Below are 6,000 nucleotides of genomic sequence, written 5' to 3' on the forward strand. Positions count from 1 at the left end.
GGCAGCCCATTCATGTATTTGTTTTCAACTCAAACAGCCTATGCTTGTGTTAAAATAAAAACTGCATAACAATAGCTAACTTATATGCATATAAACAAATATGTGTGTGCATGGGCATTATACGAGGTATGTGTAACGGCCATCAGAACAGGAAGACCCGAAAAATAAGGGCTTGATTAAGAAAGCAAACTCAAAATAGCTACGCATAATGGTAAATGCAAGTCAAAATCAAAAATCGAACTTAAGAATAAAATTGCAAGAAACGAAACAAAGGAATAAATAAAAAAAAAAACAAAATTATATGAGTATCTACGCATTAACGAAGCTTTTCAGATGCTCTGCGGTGTGTGTGTGAGTGTGTGTATTATCTATGCCCTCTGAGCTGGGGACTTAGCAACATTTATATCCTTCGCCAGGATTACACGCACACATACACACACACACACGCACATATTCAAAAAATAGTTCTAGTCTTATGTAGAACCTGAAAGCCAAATGCAAACAGAATTCACAAAACATAAACAAAGCAAATGCAATAAATGAAATTATTATAAACAAAATAAATATTGTATTGAAAGCAACAAAAACTAAAGTATAAATAAATGACAAACGAAATTTAACAATAAATTATTGCAAGAAGTTGTGCTTTATCTCAAGAGGAACTGGGCTTCACTCGAGTGCTTCCCTTCAGTCCTGTCTGCTGTTCGATGCCCCCTCCACCATCCCCCTAACCCACTGCTGCAGATATCAACTAAGTTGTGGTTTTTTACATATCTATATATACTTATATATATTTTTTATAAAATATTAACTAAATGGACATTTCCGTTGACTGGAGCACGTATTCTCATCAACGGCATTAAATGCAATGCGGAATTCTAATTAGGCTCGCAAATATTCACACGCACACACACACACACTTGCACTCCCACAGAATAAGGGAAAAGTTGAGCTAGCACTGCGGTTACGGCTGAGGGGCAGAGGGGCGTGCACCTGCGGCAAGCTCAATGCAGGGCTACAGCAAGAAGTGTGTATGGGGATGTGTGTGTATGTGTCGTCAGGACTTGCCATACACAATCAACCGATTGACTGCACCACGGCAGACACACACACACACACACACACAGATACACAGAAAGTCCGTCGGTCTGCACCAAAGTTGATTTAATGGCAGCTTCTTCTGTTTTACTCACACCAATTTCCAGGATAACTAATACCAGCACCGCCAGTAATTTTAGGCAATGACATTACCTGCAGTCGCGAATTAGGCGTAAGATTAATCCCGAGCGAATTATCAACAGTTATTCGAATTGTCCTTGCAGACGGGTAACATAATTCAAATTCACAAACGAATTTATTTTCAAGCTAAAGGCTCCCTGTCTTAAGGTTCGGGCTTTCAACCCAGGTTATCTTAAGAATTTGGATATTCTCAAAATAACAATAAAGCGATTGCAATTTTAATCTTTTAACGTTGAAAATTTGAACTCTAGCAAAAGATGGTTCGATATATAATAAATGGCGCATATAATTCCTATATATAAAACTGTGTGTACTGACTGACTATGTGATTGACTGACGAACTGGTGATCAACATACAGTCTAAGCCGTATAAGCTGGGAAGCTGATATTTTTAAGGTAGTTACCTAATGTGATAAAGGTCCACGTTCAGACGGGGTGTTCGGAAATTCCACCGACATATGTCGAAAAATCGTGGAAAACGGTTGAATGTAACGATTTTGCTTACCATGCGATGGGTCTTAAACTCATTTTAAATGTTCTTTAAATTCATTTAAGATCAGTTTCACACTTTTCGGAATATCCAACTATATTTGGGGGGAACGGAGATCAAAGACTTGATTGGTGAAGTTTCGGGCTTCCAGGGAATTTTATGTAAATTCATTTGAGACGTGTTTTACACTTTTCGCAAAATGAAAGGCTTTTGGATGGAAAATGATTTTGAAAGGTTGTATAAGCGAACGTTTTTTTTTTTCGGGTCACCCAACAAAACTAAAATGGAAGCACATTTCAACTTTTGTTCTTGATTTGATGGACTTTCAACTCATTTTCAAATATCTATGTTAATTATAACTTGAGCTTCAAGTTTTCCTAGGTGGAGAATGCAGTACCGGGAATTACCAGCTAGTTAATTGTATAAAGCTTCCGACTCAAAATATTCTATTGTTAATGTTGAAACAACTCACGTAGCCAGATAGTTGCCGTATGCAACTGCATGCAGCACCGCTTCCAATGTAAATTGGCTAGTAAACTGAGATGTTAGCACAAGGATGTTAGCTGTTTGCCCAAAGTGAGTGACGATGCTGCAACCGGAGCAGGAGCAGCTGCAGCTAGAGCAGCTGTCTAGGCAGTGGGCGGTGCTTCCATTTGCATTACTTGCAACAATAAGTAGGTAGCTAAGTAAGTTGCTTCATTAAAACAAACTTTAATTGGCAAAATTTCCTCCTGCCGGCCGCTCTGCGCCACGTGCGTGTGATGCTGTGTGTGTGTGTGTGTGTGTGTGTGTATGTGTGTGTGTGTGTGTGTGTGTGTGTGTGTGTGTGTGTGTGTGTGTGTGTGTGTGTGTGTGTGTGTGTGTGTGTGTGTGTGTGTGTGTGTGTGTGTGTGTGTGTGTGTGTGTGTGTGTGTGTGTGTGTGTGTGTTTTTTTTTTTTTGTGTGTGTGTGTGTGTGTGTGTGTGTGTGTGTGTGTGTGTGTGTGTGTGTGTGTGTGTGTGTGTGTCTGTGTGTGTGTGTGGGTGTATTTGGAGAGAAAGAAAGTTACATGACAATATCGACATCCCGACCACTGCTCCACTCAACTAGGAAAACACTTTGTTGGGCTTGAGGGCGAATTGCAACAGCAACTGTGACTGCGACTGTGACTGCGACTGCGACTGCGACTCGCAACGACCACAACTTGTGTCAAGTTACGCCAAGTGAAGTCGTCATTGTCGTCCTCGTCGTCGTTGTCAGCGTCATCTTCATCATCATCTTGACGACGTGGATGTCAACAGTCTGTCTGGCCGTCGCTGCGGGTTCGACTTAATTGCATGGCAAGGACAAGGACATGGATGACATGGCACATTAACAGTATGCGGGTGTATTATTGCATACCCTATGCTCAACAAATATAACTCAGGCTGAACTAAAGTTGAGTCTATGCGCCTAGCAGACAGAAAACAACCCATTTCGATGCTATCTGTCTGCTTGGAAGAAGGAGCTTGACAGACTAAAACAATTTTGAAGATAGTCCCTTGAAATATAATTTCATTTATTTAAACATTTCTGGGAACAGAGGGGGCAAAAAATGAGTGGGGCGAATTGAGTATAGAGTATCATCAAGTCGCAATCGGATCATTCCAATTACCTATTAATTTCAACTGTGTGGGTAGTTAAAATTGAAGCCCCTCACAGGACACTCTTTACATAGGAGCCTATGGACTGTTACAGCCAGAAGTAGCGTCGGGTCGCTTGACTTCTTTGGATTTTTAAATTAAAAATGTATTTTATCAACGATTGAAAAATATTCGTGCAGGACAAATAGGGCATGAATCAGTGTCACCTAACTTACCTCATAACTAAAGTATCTCATGTGAAAATAACAATAGCAAGAACAAGAGCTGCTAGCAAAATGATGCCAAAACAAAACAGATGCCGACAACAGAAAATGCGGAGGGGAAACAAGCGGAACATATTTTTCACATGAACACCGCAAAACTATTGAAAATTACTATAAACAGCTTCGGCAACCGTATGGAATTGACTTGGCTGGCCATCAACAACAACAACAACAACAACAATAACAAGGATATTTGAAACTGAAACTGACCACCACCCATTCGATTTATGAACGTCGATTTGTGGAAAAGAGCCGAAAAAAGATAAAAAGCAGAAGAATATTAGACAAACAAACTGTGGACCGAAAAGTTTTTCCATTAAATCAATGAAGCGCACAAAATATTCGCGCCAACGATAATATCAAGTCGAGGGAACGAGTATCTCCATAAGTCATTGAAGCTGCGCACGCCTAATCCCAAAGTAGTCAAAACTTTTGATTTGCCGTACATATAGATTGTGCAGGGCAGCGTTTTTTCCGCATAGAAAGCGTGGATTTATATAAAATATATCATTAATTGATGGGCCGGCTACGCAGAGGCAGACCAGACGAATCCATGTTGAAAAGTGTTAAGGGATACAAAATGCATTCACGCGGCTGCAGACAGTCATCCGATTTAGCTAGGTACAAATGCTGGTTGGGGAGCACTCTTCCCCTCCCCAACGCCTATGCCGCTTTCCAGTTCCGGACTAGCATATATACATAGATATACATATATGTATGCATTTTATGTATGATGACAGCTCGATTTTTTTAGTTTTTACACTTTTTACTAATAAAAATAATAAAAATATTAAAAAATAAAATGCACCAAAAGTTGCGGAAAACATTTGGAAAAAATAGAAAAGGGGAGTGAACAAAAAGCCAATTGCTGGCTGGTGGCAGGGCAGCTGCACCAACATGGCGTCACAGGGTTGCGGAGTGAGACGTGTGGAGCTGTGTACAAAGACAGACGGTGGAGACGGACGGACAGACAGACGGATAGACAGTCGGACAGACGGACAGTCGGACTGGGACAGTGGCGACGCGAGGGCAATGAATGGCCACATGACAAAACATACGCTCTGCGTATAAATTTTTGTCATAAATTTCGTTTGGAGGCCCTTGGCAACTTTTTGTATGGATTCTTTTTTGTTTTTCTGCTAGTTTTTTATTTTGATATACACGGGCGTTCTGAATGTTGTTCTCTTTGCCATTTTGTATGAGCTTGGGGTGTTAAAAGTGATGCCAAAAAACGGAGTTATTAATTGAAATTCGCATAAACTAATTGCGCAATTTACCCGAGCCAAGCAAAGTGTTGTCCATGCAAATATTGAAGAAAGCAAAATTAAAGCACATAGTTTTTATTGTTAGCAGATGCAGCTAAAATGCGACAATTTCTACAGCGACTGTTGTACAAGGTAAAAAAGGGGGATAACTTATGTTTCTTTAACGAAATTGCCGATCACGCCTTGCATTCATGAGAATCGCATAGTAGGGTAGTATAGTAGGTCAGTCAATTTTCTCAGTTTGTTCACTCATGAGAATTCCATAGAAGGGAGTTATTTGAAAAAAGATTTAATTCAAATTTACAGCGGGAAAACTGTAAAAAATTTTAAGTAAATTTAGACTGACAGGTATTAGTGGGCCTTGCCCGGGTGAAGCTTTTATCCTTAAAGCTTTATCTTTCAATTTAATGAGCCGCCTTGCCCACGCCCTCAACACATATGTAGGTACCTCCACAAATGCACGATTTGAATTGAATGGCTTTCAATCAAAGATTGTGTGTTGGGTCTCTTCAGTCGTGCCACAGCCGCACCAAGGACATTCGTCGCTGTGCTCATAGCCGAATCGCTTTAGATAGCTTCGAAAGCACACGTGACCAGATAGGAGCTGGGTGAATGTGTGTTTGTGTGGCAGTTATAATAAAAAAAATAAATATAAAAACATTAGTGGATTATCAGGAAACACGCTGTGCTGATACCCCATCGAGGGAATCGCCACTGTGTCTTTGACAAGGAAATTCCATTAAAAATGAAAGTTTTAAATTTCAGAAAGCAGAAGCAACAGCAGCAGCAGCAGCTACTGTAGCAGCAGCATCGGCAGCGGCAGTAAATCAACAGAAACTGCAAAATAAACCACAACCAGCTAAAGACAACAGCAACAAATGAGCAACAACAGCAACAATAAAAACAAGCAACAGCGTGCCAGTTATTGTTATTGTTAGTGCCTGTGCTGGTGGGATTGTTGTTTGTTGTTGTTTCTCTGGATGCTGCTGCTGCTGCTGCTGTTTTTATAGCTGCTTACAGTTAAAACGGCCAACAGACTTACAACACAGATAGCAAAGTTGGTAGCTCGGCTAACGTGAAAACACAAACAGAAGCTGCCCGTCTTGTGATAAATGACCACT

The sequence above is a fragment of the Drosophila montana genome, unplaced genomic scaffold (assembly GCF_035044405.1).
Source record: "Drosophila montana isolate Dmon_TW-CO22-7 unplaced genomic scaffold, ASM3504440v1 contig_1624_1, whole genome shotgun sequence".
Taxonomy (NCBI): domain Eukaryota; kingdom Metazoa; phylum Arthropoda; class Insecta; order Diptera; family Drosophilidae; genus Drosophila; species Drosophila montana.